The 16,893-nt window shown below is 45.7% G+C and overlaps 1 protein-coding gene across 1 annotated transcript in view; it reads left to right on the top strand.

The window, feature by feature from the left end:
* Serinc5 (serine incorporator 5) overlaps positions 1 to 16,893 on the top strand; it is a 94,088-nt gene that overhangs the window by 880 nt on the left and 76,315 nt on the right. The window lies entirely within an intron of this gene.

The following is a 16,893-nucleotide window of genomic DNA, read 5'->3' as shown; positions in this document are numbered from 1 at the left end:
AGCCATCTGGATGGTCCCCCCCCACGTTGATTATGTCTTTTTGTTCGGTTTTAATGGGTTACTAAAAATGAAAACAAACCCCCATCCGATCGCGGTGGGTGGGCATTGAGGTGCGGGACTGGTCTTGTTTACTTTGAGCGTTAGGACAATGGAGGCCATCTGTAAGTGCTGTAGGGGTTAAGCTGAGTCTCTGGACCCACCGGTTGTAGTGGCCTGTCCTCTTTGAGGTGGCCGTGTGGAGAGTCATCTTGGTTTCTGAGGTCTAATACTGTGCTTGGCATGCAGTCATGCTAGCTTTTTCTTAGATGAGGAAATTGAGGCATTTTGATTTGAGGTAAATGATATCTCTCCCCCCACTCCGAAAAGGAGAGAGCAAAGGCATGTGTCCCATCCGTGTCCTCCATTTTATGAGGGCTTTTGAGACCCAGAGGGGCCAGAAAAGATGGCTTTTAAAAAATGCAAATTCTTTTTTTTTCACGTGGTGCTGAAATGGAACAGAGTCTCGTGCCTGTGCATGCTAGGCAAGTGCTCTATCTTGAGCAGCATCCAGATTCATTAGTCTTGTTCTTTTCTAAGTGGTATTCTTCAATTTAGCACAACACTTTTCAATGTATAGAAATTGCGTCTATTTGGGAACGTCTGCTCCTGCTTCTTTGGAAGCCCCTTGAAGCTCTTTCAGGACAGGTGCCGGAATTCAGGCTCTGAAATTATTGTCAGTAAATGATTTTTTTTAATGGGTATGAGTAATATTTTGCCAGGATTCATGACTTGTTTCTAAAACTCCCCTCTTAGGACTTTGGAAAGAACCAAGTCCTGGCCATTCCCCACAGGATAATAACTTCTGCTTTCTCTGTGCTGCCAGAGGCCTCACTGTGGTTCCAATATAGTGAGCAGCCAATCACACCACGATTTTATATAATTGGGCGGGACTATCGCCCCCCCCTAGCAGGAGTATATATGAGGGTATGGGGAAGAAGCAAAATGTCTGAGTGCTTGTCTAGCATGCACTTGGCTGAGTTTAGCCCCTAGCTTTGTACACAATGAACCCCTCAAACCTCACAGCATCACCAGAAATTTAAGTCTGCCAGTTGTATCCTTATTGACTTAAAAACGCCTGCTGAGTGCTAGGAGGAGGATATGGTGTGTGAAACCAAACATCTCTGCCGGCAATGACCTGTGTGTGTGCATGAGTGTGGGGCTTTTCATCAGCGTGTAGACAACACCGTGTCCAGTAGTTCTGTAACAGGACTGCGTAGTAAAACCGCCCTGGGAGGGCTGGGTGAGAAGCTTGCCTGAGAAGATACCTCTAGAAGCGAGATGCTGTGGAGGGAGCAGGGGGGCTGGACTAGCTCAGAGTGAGAGAACCGGCTGGGCCAGGTGGAGATTGTCAGCCTATCATCCCACACAACGAGACATACCCTCCTCTTTCCTTACTTTTTAGTCCAGACTGACTGGGAACTCAGCCTGTAGCCTAGGCTGCTCTTGAAATCATGGTGATCCCCCTGCCTCAACCTCCTGAGATTGTAGCCATGTGCCACCAGACCTAGCTCCAAGATATCACTTGTCATTACCTGCCTGCCATTGCACAATCTGCCAGTCATCTTTCTCTGGTTGCTCTATCCACTCTGATACTCAGATTTTGCCTCCTCGCTGGCTAATGGATGCTAATGGAGGCAGAGATCCCAGGGGAGAGCCCCACATTACCTCCTGGGTGAGAGCACCCTGACGCGGGCCTCTAGGGATAAGCAGAAAGCTTCCTTGCTCTTCTGATTTAGGGCATGGCTGGGAATGAAGGTGTCAGGGAACAGTGGCACACTGTTAGATTGAGATGATATGCATGCTTTAAGAAACAATGTAGACAGCCTTTCCAAGACAATTTGAGAGTGAGAATTGTCAGGGCTTCCTGCAGGCAAATGTAAGCATTCACGATAATTGTGGTGATGAAGGCCATAGCAGAACTTTATTTCTGTGTTTACTGTACTGTCTGGTTTCACAAATATATCGTCCTCTTAGGTAACAGCCCTGTCTTTCACAGGTGAGACAACTGAAGTACGAAAGAAAAAGGAAAACAAACAAACAAACAGATCTGCAGCCTGATCCAGACCTCTGGATACTGGTTTTCCAGGTTCCAGTTGGCTGACTTCTCAGCTTGACAGTTGCCCCTTGTTTTGGTTGATGCGGCTACCAGTAGGGCCAATGAGGTTTAGTTTCTTCCTCATACCTGGTCCAAGTCACAAACACTCACTTAACAGATTTAAGTTATGCCAAACATGCAATCATTTGCTGATCTTGCAGCTTTTCCTTAAGCTCTGGGAAGTTGTAGCTCTTTGCCTTCTTGATGCTGTGGTCTGCATATTGAACAAAAAGTTCACTGGGGCAGATGTGAGCACCTTCTAGTGGGCAGGACTTGGCTAGCTTCTGCATGGGCTCAGGCAGCCATGACTGCCCCATGAGCGGGGCTTTGTGGACAGGTCCAGCCTATGATTGCCGTCGACAAAGTAAAGACTCTGTCCATCTATCTCATCAGCAGTTTCATGCAAAGGTGGATGCACCCAGATGCTTACAGACAGGTCTCTACATCCTCTCCCCATCTCTCTCTCCCTCCCCTCCTTCCCCTTTTTTCTTGAGACAGTCTAATGTAATCCACACTGGCTTTCAACTTGAGGGTGACCCTAAATTCTGATTTTCCTGCCTCTAGCTCTCCAGTGATGGAGTTGCAGGTGTGTGGCTTATGCCTTGTTTTTGTTCTTGTTTTTGAGACACATCTCATCATGTAATTCTGACTGACCTGAGCCTCAAACTGAAGACTTTGGCTCTGCCTCCTTAGTACTGGGATTAAAGGCATGTGTCACCATGCCTGGTGACATCATATTTCTTTCTTTTTTTCCTTCCTTCTTTCCTTCCTTCCTTCCTTCCTTCCTTCCTTTTCTTTCTTTTTTCTTTTTCCTCTTGAGACATTGTTTCTTTGTGTAGCCCTGATGTCCTGGAACTTGCTCTGTAGGCTGGGCTGGCCTTGTATTCAGAGATTTGCCTGCCTCTGCCTCCTGAGTGCTGGGATTAAAGGTATGTGCCACCATTGCCCAGCCAAGATCATATTTTTTGATCATTGAGGTTTTTCTTAATGAAAACCCACTCTAATGTCTATTATGTTAATTCATAAAACCTTTAATGCTACCAGGGACTATCATCCATTGTCGAAGGTTAAAAAACAAAAATACCCAGGACATTTATTAAAGCATAGTATTTCATTTGGCAAGAATTGGGTAAAGAACTGGACTTCCATTTTGTGCTGCGTGAGCTGCTTATTTGTTCTGACTGGGCCTCACTGTGTAGCTCTGATTGGCCCAGGCTGTACTGAGTTTGAGAAGATCCTCCTGCCTCAGCATCCCAAGTGTTGAACTACAAGTGTGGGCCACCTGTAGAGTCAACTTCTTAGGGGAACTAGGAAAGGGGATAGTAGTGGCCCAAGTCCCATTTGGGTAGAGAGAAGTTAGATACATGTGTCTGTCAGCTCTGCCTGCTAGCTGGCTCTGGCAGTGTTAGCTTCTGTCCTCCCCAGAGCTGGAGCCCCAGTCTTGTTGGTTTTTATCATAAAAGAATGCTCTCTCTCTCTCTCTCCTCCTCCCTCCCCCCCCTCTCTCTTTCCCTCTCCCTCCCTCCCCCCCTCTGTCCCTCTCCCTCCATCCCTCTCTCCCTCTCCCTCCCCCTCGTCCCCTCCACTCCCCACCCACTCAAAGAATTTGCTTACTACAGCCTTCTCTCCTCTTGCAGAGTAATTTAAGGCATTTTTAATTATCATTTGTATAAGACGTGTGTGGAGGCGTGGCTGCCACGTGCATGCCTGTGGGAGTCTGAAAACAACCTTGTGGAGCAGCCTTTCTACTTTTACCTTTATGTTGGATGGGGAATTGAACTCAGGTTGCCAGGCTTCCATGGCAAACACACACATGGAAAACACATGCGCGCACACACACACGTATGTACACACACACACACACACTCACACATACACACACATGCATTTGCACATACATGCACACATATGTGCACATATATACAGACATCCATACACATGCACAGAGAGAGACATACACAAATAAAAAATATAGGCTACGTACCACAAAGTATTGCTGACACCCCCAAGAGTATCCTACTAGTGCACTGGCCGTGTGGCCTGACTGGTACGGCGTGTTGCATCTGTGTGCAGAGCATGTGCCATAACCTAGCTGAATACCTTAACGAAGGCTTTGGTCGCAAAGCTCTTGTCCCCCCGTTCTTTACTGAGTCCTCATAGCAGGTGCTCCCACCTTTGAAAGGGATCTAGGCACAGATTTATTCTTTCCAAGACGGATACTCGTTTGAAATTATGTTGCAGTATTGTGAGGAAAAGAAAAAAAATCACTATTACCTAGAGAGAGAGCCATGTTTTGATATTTAATATATCCAGTCATTTCTACTTTATATGTAATCTGATTTTGTAAAACTGGATCATTTCAGTAATTTTAAGTCTTTAACTTTGAGCTTTTTCTTTATCGTTTAGTATATATACCATTGTCCTAATGAATTGAGTCACAGTTTTGACTTTTTTCCTGTTCTATTACGCCTAGTTTTGTTTTGGCTGCAATAAATTTGAGTCCTACATTTATCAATAGTGTGGATCACTTTCAGTTTTCAAGTCATTTACTTTTTTTTAGTGTATAAAATGATGGCAGAATACAGTGGATGTCGTATACCGCCTAAACCCTGCTGGCAGGCAGTTATCCTGTTGATGGAGCTGTGGGCTGGCACAGCTCACAGAGAGCTGATACTGGAGCGGCGGCCAAGCAGTATCGTGGCAGGGATCAGCCACGTTCCAGTGTTAGAGAGCTAAGTCTCTGCCCTGGTCTTCACTGGCACAGTAAATCCAGTGAGGGTTGCTGGGTGAGCTGGGTAGTTGGCATGTAGATGGCTCCCTCATGCGTTTTCTTAGGATTCATGATAGCTGCCCAGGGCGAGCTGACAAATGGTTTTGGGCCAGGTCTTTGTGGCAGAGCAGAAAGGGAGGAGTGCTGGGGAGGCTGGGGAGCCACTGGTGTGTAGGAAATGGAAAGCCGATTCTGACTCATCTTTGGGCTAAAGAGATAGAGTCACATTCCTGTCCTATTGCTAGTTCCTTGACTGCTATTTTCCATGTAAATACTGGCAGAAGATTTCCCACTGATACTGGGTATCTGGCAGTGAGTAGAGTGAGTCTCATCAACTTTGTTAGTAGTTGCCCAAGTGTAGTAATGTAATCATTCTGAAAACCTAAAAGAGGATAAAGCAATGATTATCATGGCATGGCTGCTTATATTTTAGAGCTGTCTAAGTCCAGTTGTCTGGATCTTTTGATACATTTTCACAAACATACACACACACACACACACACACACACACACACACACACACACACACGGTCTTGCTATGTAGCCCTGGTTGGCCTGTGTGGTGGTTTGAATAAGATTGGCCCCCATAGGTTCATCTGAATGCTTAGTCACCAGGGAGTAGCACTATTTAAAAAGATTAGAAGGGTTAAGAGGTATGGCCTTGCTGGAGGAAGTGTGTCACTGGAGGTGGGTTTTGGGGTTTTAAAAGCCTAAGCCAGACCCAGTGTCATCTCAGCCTTTGGACCAGGATGTAGCTCTCAGCTACTGCTCCAGTGGACATGTGCCACCATGTTCCTTGCCATGATGACAATGGACTAACCCTTAAACTGTAACAAGCCCCCAATTAAATGCTTTCTTTGATAAGAGTTTCCTTGATCATGGAGTCTCTTCATAGCAGTAGGACAGTGACTAAGACAGCCTGTTACTTGCTGTTAGGCCAAACTGACTATGAATTTGTGGGAATCTTCCTACCTCTACCTTTTTAGTGCTGGAATGAAAGGAATTCTTTTTTTTTTTCTTTTTCATTTTCCTCCCAGACAGGGTCTTACCTGTATCCTAGTTTGGCCTGGAACTGTGTACTTATAGACCAGGCTGGTCTTGAACTCACTGCATTCTTTCTTCAGGTTCTCAAATGTTGGAATTCGAGGTGTGCACCACTCTGCTCAGCTAAGAGGAGTTCTTATGCGAGCTGGTAGGTCTGTAGCACTAGCATTACACACAATTGCTTTTCCTTCTTGGACTAAGCTGTTTCCAGTTCTTTGAAAAGGTGATAAAACTTGCCTAAAATGTCCTTGCTCCAGTCCCCTTGACCTTACTCAGAGGCTGAGAAGTGAGGTCCCACTCACCTGATGACTGAAGCTCATGGACCCCCTCATCATCCCGAGGCAGGCAGCTTTTCTAGTGAGTTTCCATTTCAGATAGCTGTTTTCATTTGAGTTTAGTGTTATGATGAATGTTGAGAGCAGTATTGGTCAAGTTACCAAACTAAACCACTGTGATTGTCCTTAAATTCTAGGCTCTCTAAATATTCAAAAGTGACCCTCTGTGGCCCTAGTAAAAAAATATTTTATAATATTTCATACATCTTCTAACTTGTATATTAATGGTCATTTTTCTTATTAGTGATAATTTAAAGCAATTTTTACCGTATAGCCTGTGAATCAGTGTGGTGTGTATAGGAAATTCAAACGGTGGTTTGGTTTGATTTTGTAAACCATCTGCCTGCTCTTGAAGGGAAGGAGGCTTTTGCTCTTGACCTTTCTTCTGTAGCTTGCCTTGTGAGGTTGAAGTGTTTGGAAAGCAGCTGCTGTGGAAAACTTCGGTTGGATTGGGTTTGTATCACAGAGCAAGTTTGGAAGCACTGTGGGTTTGAAGTCATGTTACAGCACGAAGTGATTAGATAGAGTTCTAGAAAAGTGGAGCAAGCTCATCTACACCCGCCAGTCTTGTTTATGAGAAGATGAGGAGTGGAAGGAACATCAGACTTCTGTTTACACAACATTTTTGTAGACTGGCTAATTGCATTTTGAAACAAAGCTTGGGAAGTCTGTGTGGAATTTTTCCCCAGCCTTTTGTTCTTGGACTCTGTTAGTACTTTAGTGGAGGGCTGGCTCTCTTGATTTGCTCTGATCTTGGTTCACAGGAACCAAGGAGGAATTCGGTCTTTTGTTCTTGACTTCATGCCCCAATCTGCAGTGGTGTTCTCAGAAACAATGGCAGTGCTTTGTAACCATAGCAATGAAACTTCTGACATAGGATTCCGCATCTGCGTGTTCTTCAGCTTTGCAAATGTTCTGCCTGAGGACCTGGATCATTACTGACTTACTGTTGATTTTTTGTAAGAGCTGACAAAGCCCTTAAAGCAGCATGGTCACTTACACGTCTTCACCGGGTACGCAGGATAATACAAACGAAAGACTTGTGAATCAGTACTTAGTTTCTTAGGGTAATATCTCTCTTCAGGTGGCTTTCTTCAGAGCTCACTGAGGGCTGTGCCCCTCAGCTCAGAAGCTTCACTCTCTGGGGAAGGAGAGTGGATGGGGTTGTGTAGGGTGGGACACACATGGAGGACTAGAGGTATCTATCCCATGTAGCTCTGTACTTATACGCACAGCTATGTCTGTGTACCCTAAACACGTTACCCATGTATCCCTGCAGTTGTACACACAGCTATGTCTGCAAGAGCTCATGAGATGGCTCAGCTGGTTAAAGACGCTGGTAGCCAAGCCTGGTGAGCCATGTTCAATCCCTGGGACCTGTGTGGTTGCAGGAGAGAACTGACTCCTGCATTTGTCCTCTCACCCCCACATGCATATTATTTCCCCACTCCATGCACAAAATGTCTATATACATCTCACTGAGCTCCCATACAGTTAGAATAGCCATTATGAAGCTGGGGCACTTCACACTGGATCTTACACTTTTCATTATCGAATTTATTTTTATGTACTTAGCTATCACCCAAACCAAAAAGTCTGTGACAGACTTAGAACTAGAAAAACAGCCCAGTCTGGCCTGAAACTCACTCTGTACCCCAGGATGGCCTCAAATTTGCAATCCTACTACCTCAGTGTTCTGAGCCCATTATGCCAGAAATAAATACCACGTGTCTTTTTACTGTGCTAGAATTAGTTAACTAACAATAAATGCACAAGGTTTGCCAGTTTCCTTGACTGCAGTTTACCTAGTAGTCAGGATTGGACCTGCCCCAGGACTTTGGCTGCCACAGAGGCCACAGAGGAAGATGAGTAGATATTTGTCGCCATCCAATATTCATTGTCAAGGTTCTAGGTCAGAGTCTGGGAAATGCAGCTTGAGTTGACAGGTTCTTCAGCACTGGTAAGCAGAATTGGACGTGGAGGTGCAAGTGAAAAGTTGCACGCCATGAGCGTGGCTAGGATGCAGACACCCAGCACTGTGCTGCTGCTGGTGATGGTGCTGTCCTAATCATGGCGTCTAAGCCAAGGTGGGTTCTCATCATGCCATCCTGCCCGATTTGTTGAACTGACAGGAAGTGAATGTGATGGATTTCCTAAGTGCACGTGCTTTTAAATGTCTCTTCTAGGGACTGGGAAGATGGGTCTGTGGTAAAGAGCCCTTCCTCTTCCAAAGGGCTCGAGCTTGGCTCCAGCACTGCATCAGGTGCCTTTACAGCTGCCTGTCACTCCAGCTCCCAGGAGGTCTGATGCCCTCCTCTGGTCTCCAGGGCTACCTGTATATGTGAGAATACATGGCACACACAAATAAAGATAAGCTTTTTATTTTCTTCCAAGAAAAGAATCTCTCCTATTAGTTCATGATTCTAAATGTCAGGTTGCTCAATACATATATGTAGTCATGTCTGTTAATTAATGGCTAGGGCTAGGGTGTTTGTTGATTTTTATGACTTATTGTTATTATTACCATTATTATTATTGTGGTGCTGGAAATGGAAACCCAGGGCCCTGCATACTCTAGACAAATCTTCTAACATTAAACTTCACTCCTTGCCTTTATTTATTTGAGACAGGCTCTTTTTTTTTTTTTTTTTCAAGACAGGGTTTCTCTGTGTAGTCCTGGCTGTCCTGGAACTCATTCTGTAGATCAGGCTGGCCTTGAATTCAAGGGTTTGCCTGCCTCTGTCTCCAGAGTGCTGTGGGATTAAAGGCGTGTGCCACCACCACTGGCTAAATTGATCTAAAAATTCCTGTTCTTGAGTTTAGAGCTATGGTTTATTTATGCACTCACACATGCGTGTGTGCGTGCGTGTGTGCGTGTGTGTGTGTGTGTGCGTGATTTAGAGAACAACCTACTAGATTGTCTTTTTCCATTGTGCAACATCTAAGGATGGAAACAGTAGTACTGCCAGCCGCTGCTTTACATGACAAGCCATCTCGCCAGCCCTTTACATCTGAGTTATCAAGGAGGCAGTTGGTTAGGTATTTCCCATGTCTTTCTGTTCTTTTAGATGTTTTCTAAGAAGCACGGATGCAGCAGGTAGGGCAATCAGCATGCTAGGAATGTTACCAGAGGCCCAGAAGCCTTGCTTTGGCAGCAGGCGGGCATTGGCACCTGGCAAGTTGGGTCACCGTTCTTGTGCTATCACGGGAAAGAATTCAAGCAACACATGGACAGTAGCAGAAATAAAAATGTATTGACAGGAAATGGAATTCACTGTCAAGTCTGGACAGGGGACAGTTTATGAACCCAGAAGTCCCTAGGGTGAACAGTTTTTTTATTCTAAATTTTTGAGGTTTGAAATTTGATTGATAACTCAAAGACCTATGTAAGCTGCTGCGCACTGAGCATGCGGCTGCCTAGAAGTTACTTGAAAAGTCATTGAGAGGCTCCCAGTGTCAATGCAAGTGATACGGTTGATACAGTGAGCTTTAGGTTACTGTTGGTCAGCGTCCAGGTCTAGCTGAAGTCCGTTCCTTAATTGGGCTTAAATATGGATTTTAAGAATTGCTTTTTTTAAAGTTTTGGTTTTATTCCTGCAAGTAGTTTTAGTAAGAAAGGAGGGCCCAAGCACCTAGGACACCCACAGTAAAATGTCACTGCTCGTATCTGGCTGTGTATACCATCACCAATAGACAGGGTCAGCCGTCCACTCCAAAGCACAAACAGCAAAAGTAATGGCGAAGTAGGAAAGCAATTTATTGAGATGGCTGCTGGATCAGCCAACACATGCCTGCCTTCAGAGAGCTAATAAAGAGCTTTGGGTCCTGTAGGGAAGGGCCAAAAGAGTGGGGTGGGGTGAGGTGGGGGAGCAGGCATGGTCAAGCCGTCATATTCTTAATGTAGGCTGTTTGGTTGGGAGTTCAGTACTGACCAGCAGCAGCAACAGTGGCAAGAAGTTCCCACCACCGGAGGCTTCTCTGTCAGACCATGGTGGCTGCACTAGGGCAGGCTGTGGTCTGGAGCTGGACACTGGAAAGTGGAGAGTTAGCAACTCTCGTTTATGATGCCCTGCAAATCCCGGAAGTGCCTTAATCACATATTGATGTATGTAGTCTTGGAGGGGAGGAGTCCCATCTTCAGAGGAGTACTCTGAACGATCCATGTGTTTGCCTCCAGATTCTGCCCAGAATTTGGGCTAGCAAAGGAGGCGGGTATAAAATGAAGGCAGGCGTAGTAAGCACGCATCCTGTTTCCCATTACCCATTGGGCATCTGCAAACCTAAGTGGGGAGTCGGCCTCTAAAACAGTACATATCAGAGGGACATTGTTTTCCTTGCTGGGGATGACTACCAAGGCACAGTGCTTTGTGACATGCCACGCAAGCCCAATGCTGCTGAGCTGCGCATGTTAGCCCCAGCCACCTGACTCTTAAAATGTTAAAGTAATATTACTTGGAAATTAACTTTAAAACAGCACTCAAGTGCCTGGAGAGGTGTCCAGAGCTTGAGCACTTGCTGCTCTTCCCGAGAACCTGAGTTCAGTTCCAGCACCCAGTGCCAGGTGGCTGGCAGCTACCTGTAACTCCAGATTAAGGGAATTTGATGCCCTCTTCTGGACTCCAAGGATACCCACATATGCTGCGTGTGCGCGCGCACACACACACACACACACACACACACACACACACACACAAATGTGAATGAAATCTTCTCCCTCCCCAAATCAAGCACAGACAAAAACCTCAGCACTTTATGCTTTAAAAACATATGGTTAGTATAAGCATTTAGGCAATACGATTATAAAGAAAAAATATAACTTTGATCTGGGATTCCCCTCTGTATGCTGTGAATATGATTTATTACCATTGGCTAATAAAGAAACTGCTTCGGCCTAAGGCAGGGCAGAATAAAGCCAGGCAGGAAATCTGAACAGAGATATATAGGGAGAGTAGGCAGAGTCAGGGAGATGCCATGTAGCTGCTGAAGCAGAAGGACCAGCCTTACACAAGGACTAGTGATACACAGATTAATAGATATGGGTTAATTTAAGATGTAAGAGCTAGCTAGGAATCTGCCTAAACTGCTGGCCAAACAATGTTGTAATTGATATAGTTTTTGTGTGATTATTTGGGTCTGGAAAGCCAGGAAAAGAACGAGCAGTCTCCAGTTACAACTTTCACTCACAGAAAAAGCAAGCCCTGTGAGTACTTGGTTGTATTTCATTCTAGGGCTACAACAAACTGGACCGTACTCTGTGTTGTTATAATTTACTCTGATACAGGAGGGAATATTTTCAGTCTGTCTTCAAAAGCCAACCATTAGGCAGGGGAGATGGCTCAGTGGAGAAGATGGGGAAGGTAGAAGCCGAGGTAGCAGGGAAGCTGGCTAACAACTAGACTGGCCAATTAGAGCGCTGCACTCGATGGAGGGATCCTGCCTCGGTGACTAAAGTGAGAAGTGATCAGGAAGTCAGCTGATATCAACTTAGAGCCTCCACCAGCCTGCTCACACACGTGCTCACGCAACCTCACATAGGTTTATGGCATATTTAATTAGTTAGGATTAATATTTAATAAATAGCACGAACATCTATTGCACTGTTTTTCTTTTAGACATTTAGTGCATTAATAAAGGTCATAAGTAATATCTCTTATCCCAGGCTTAGCGCCCTGGAAGCGGTGGTGCTTCAGCAAGCAATGCGCAGAGTGCACTGTGCGCTCACACTCTGCAGGCAGAGCGGTGCAAGCGAAGCCACAGGCCTCATGGGGAGAAGCTAACCTGGGGCACAGCATTAAACAGTAGCACTTTGTCGCTAACACCTTTTTAAGAAAAAGGATGTTTGAGGCTGAAGAGATGGCTCATCAGTTAAGAGCACTGTGAGCTTTTCCAGAGGACCTGGTTTTGATTCCCAGCACCCACATGGTGGCTCACAACCAAGTGCCATTCCTGTCTCTGTGGGTCTGACACTCTCTTCTGGCCTTTGTGTGTACCAGGCATGCAAGTGGTGCACAGACAAACATGCAGGCATAGAGTAAATTAATTACAAAAAAAGAACCGGGTGAAAATAGTATTAAAGATATTTTTATAAATCCAAGGTTGCTAAAAAAATACTTAAACTGTGATAAACTTGTCACTTTACTTTGAAAAGACTTGGTGTGCTTGTTGAAATAGGTGTTGGCAGTTCCAGCCTCAGGGTGCTGTGGAGGAGGGGGGGATGGAGCCATGGATGGAGGCTGGTGCCCAGGTGTGCTCTGGTGTGACTCAACACCACTTGACTTGTGCGTATCTTAAGTATTATGCAGCTCAGTTCACCTGGGTCCAGTTCTCTGCTATCTCAGGGAAAACTGCCTGTTGAGCTCAGATCATCCCTAACGCACAGATCCTGTTGGAACGTGTGTACTTTCAAAGTAAGTATCGGAAGAATAGCCGAGAACTTCTGGACTTGCAGGATTTCTTCAAGGAGGATGACCCGGGCACATTCCTGTTGAGATGTGAGGCCTGAACTTTCAGCCAAGAAGCCCTGAACTTTCAGCTTTCTTCATGAAGGATGTCCTCAAGTCATACTTCTGTTGAGCTGCGAGGTCTGGTATCGGTCCAGCAGGCTCCCTTTGGATCTGCTCCCAGAAATTTAGTGCTGGAAGGATCTGCCCTTCTGACCCATCTCTGTGTTGCTTTCTTTTACTGTACTAAGCAAACAGCTCCAGAGGCAGGATCTTCCTGTCTGGAGTCAGCTTTTCTTCATTGTCAGCGACCTCTGACGCAATCCTTCTTCCTGCTAGCTGCCCAGGACCGAAAGAACTTGGCTATGTCCTGCAGAGGGACACAGGCATTACTGTATCATAGAGTCAGAAGGGGCAGCGTGGTCTTGTCAATGGACGACACAGATTTCATCTTAAAGAGAATAAGAGATAGTTTTTTGTTTGTTTGTTTTGTTGTTGTTTTCTGGGATCCTTCTGAGTGGCCATGGCCTGGAACCACAGGTTAGGTTACCCCATGTGGTGGTGGGAATGAAAATATCCCCCCATAGGTTTGAATGCGTGGTCCCTAGTTAGTGGACTGTTTAGGAAGGGTTAGTATGTGTAGCCTTTTTGGAGGAGGTGTGTCACTGGTGGTGAGCTTTGGGGTTTCAAAGAACCCATGCCAATCCAGTCTTTCCTTCCTGTCTGCAACTTGAAGATCTTGTGAGCTCTCAGCTACTGCTTGTCCATGTCAGTATGCCTGCTGCCAGACTCCGCACTACAATCACAGTGGACTAACTCCCCAGAACTGTAAGCAAGCCTCCAATTAAATGCTTTCTTTAAAAGTCGCATTGGTTGCTGGGCAGTGGTGGCGCACGCCTTTAATCCCAGCACTGGGGAGGCGGAGGCAGGTGGATCTCTCTGAGTTCAAGGCCAGCCTGGTCTAGCTAGCTCCAGGACAGGCACCAAAGCTACAGAGAAACCCTGTCTTGAAAAAAACAAAACAAAACACAAAAAACCAAAACAAATCAAAAGTTGCATTGGTCATAATTTTTTTCACAGCAAAAGAGCAGTAACTCAGACACTCCAAGTTCCATGTTGCGACATGGAAACAGTTTTTATAGTTCACGGAGGGAAGGAAGTCCTGAGCTAGGGGCTGGTTACAGCAAGGCGGAGGGGGCTTTCCCTCCGGCCTCAGATGCTATCTGATGGCATTTTAGCTTTGGGGTTGGTGGAAGTTAGTGGTCTGCTAAATTAATACTATATTTGAAAGGTTTTTTTTTTTTTATCTATTAATCACTGGCAGAGTGGGTGAGCAGTGGCTACCGGAGCTGAAGCTAGCCCCATGGCAATGACGTAATCAGAGCCGCGCTGCTGCAGCCGCTCCACATCGCCGCACTTGTAGTCAGCCCTGTACACACAGCTTCTTTCCAGGAATTTCCTTCAGAGTCTCAGCGTCCAAGTCACAAAAACTCCCAGTCTGGCCGTTAGTCCTGCTGCGTGAGCAGTTTTAGTGTCCACCTGATCCTTAAACAAGATCGGGAGTTGAGAGCCTTCACAGGGAAGCCCGTAACCGCCCAGGTTTTTGTGGGCATGCTGCCCATGCCTCCAGGTGCTCTCTAGAAGCCTGAGAGTCCGGGAGGCCACAAGTCTTCTGGAGCCAGAAAGATGTGCACCCTTCTCTAGTAACTAGGGAAACAGACTCCTAGCATGGGGCTCTGTCAAGGGTACACATTGCTGCTGCTAAGCAGCTTGCTGCATGGACAGCTGCCCTGCTCCCTGCCCCCCTTTCCTGCACTCACACCAGCGTGCAGCATAAAATAGACACATACATCTTGCGAGGCAGTGACTGGTATTGGGTTTTTTTCAGAGCAACCCAGCGAAGCTCATGGCTATAAATTGTAAACATAATCTTGTGGTTTAAATCTCATATTCACCTTTTTTTATGTGATAAATTTGGTTTAATCTTTTTGTCTTTTTGTGTCTCGTAAACTCCCAGGCAGTTGCTTATTTTGTTGTTATTGTTCCAGAAAATTCTACCCTGTATGTGGATCACAAGATTTAACAGAAAACAGCCTTTCCAATGCTGTCCTGCCCTAAGAAGTACTCTGGGAAAGTTGCAGGTTGCTGAGTAAGGGGAATTAGGCCACTTCAACAGCACTGGCTAACCAATGAGGAACCTTATGCAAATCATTCTGCCCAGTAGTGGCTTCTGGCTGGAGGCTTTGAAAAGCTTGAAGCAGTAAATGATTTCCTTATGGTGGCTGGGGTGGAGGGTGGGGTGAGGGCCGCTGCACATGGAAGTTTTGTGCAAACAAGAGGTCCAGTGGACCTGTCTCGAACCCTTTTTATCTCCCCAGGGTGGAGTGGCAGAAGTTGAGCTGCTGTGCGCAGGCCGGTGGGATTTGCTGCTCCTTCAGCTTTCTCACACGGGACTGGAGCTGTTCCCAGTGGGAAGAGGTCTTTCTCTTTCACTCAATGAGTGTCCTTTTAAAAACATCTGTAAGAACTGGGCGGTGGTGGCGCACGCCTTTAATCCCAGCACTCGGGAGGCAGAGGCAGGCGGATCTCTGTGAGTTCGAGGCCAGCCTGGTCTACAAGAGCTAGTTCCAGGCCAGGCTCTAAAAAAGCTGCAGAGAAACCCTGTCTCGAAAAACCAAAAAAAAAAAAAAAAAAAAAAAAAAACGTCTGGAAGAGTATGAAAATTAGCAACTTGCATGCGAAGTCTAGAGCTCCTGATGGAAAACATATCTATTCTAAGTCAGATTAATGGTATAGTCCGTACCCCAGTACTCGAAAGGCAGAGGCAAGATGCAGAGGTCCAGCCCCTGAATCCCAGTACTCAGAAGGCCCAGGCAGAAACAGGATCAGTGCAAGTTCACACAGTATGGTTATACCTAGCAAATTCCAGCTAGCCAGAGCTATATAGCAAGATGATGTCCCAGTAAACCCCAACCCAACACAAACCAACAACAAAAAACACCAAAGCAGAGCATCCCCACTACTGCTGAGGCTGATAGGTTGAAGTCTTAACCAGCCTCGGTGATACAGTAAAAGGTCTAAAGAACAGTTCACTGTCTGTGTAGCACCCCTTTGACGTATGTAACGTGTAATATCTGTGTATAGTACCTAACATAATGTGTTATATAGAGCCTGTTAGGTATTGCTAAGACACAGTAAAGAAAAGCTGTGATGTCATTCTCTGAGCTGAGAAACTAGAGGTGAGCATTGCTGGTGAGGGTCTTGCTGGAGAGTAGTCCTTTTTTAAAAATTATTTTATGTTTATAATGTTTTGCCTATGTGTGTGTATGTGTACCATGTATGTGCATGGTGAGTGCCCATGGCGGTCAGAAGAGGCTGTTTGATCCTCTGGAACTGAGCTCCCAGGTGGGCTGGGAATTGAACCCAGGTCCTCTACAAGAGCAATAAGAGCTGTAAACCACTGAGCCATCTCTCTATCCTGGGCAGGTCCTTCCTAGGAGGTCCATGCAGGCATGTTCTTTGTAGAACACTGCTTCAGCTGCTCAGTTAGTCACTCAGGGCTTTGGGCATCCTGATCTCTTCTTACAGCTTCGATCTGTAGAACAGACTTGCCCTGCTCCTAGTCCTGGACAGCTAGAAAATTAAAGGACAAAAATAAGAAAGGTGGTTGACACTTGGACATGCTTATGTGTCTGAGGCACATGGTTGTGCTTTAGTACCGGCTTACTTTAGCCTCAAGGACGTTATGTTCAACAAAACAAGCCTCTTATAAAAGGACAATTCTCGTATGACCCCATTCAAATGAAGTATCTGAGGTAGTTAAAAACAGTGACAGCCTGGCAGTGGTGGTGCACACCTTTAATCCCAGGCAGAGGCAGGTGGATCTCTGTGAGTTCAAGACCAACCTGGTCTACAAAGCGAGTTCCAACACAGCCAAGGCTACACAGAGAAACCCTGTCTCAAAAAACCGAAACAAACAAACAAAAACAAATACAGAAACAAATAAATACACATGAAAACAAATAAAAACCAAATAAACAAATCAAAAACCAAAACAACAGAATTGGGCTTCCTAAAGGTTGGAGGGCAGGAAGCAAAAGGGTACACCTGTGTTGACTAAGCATAGTGAATGTACTTAACGCTTATGGACTACAAGCATAAATGTGGCTC

This window comes from Arvicola amphibius, chromosome 3 (genome assembly GCF_903992535.2).
Source record: "Arvicola amphibius chromosome 3, mArvAmp1.2, whole genome shotgun sequence".
Lineage (NCBI taxonomy): Eukaryota > Metazoa > Chordata > Mammalia > Rodentia > Cricetidae > Arvicola > Arvicola amphibius.
The sequence above is the reverse complement of the archived record's forward strand: the minus strand, read 5'-3'. Positions and strand labels throughout refer to the sequence as shown.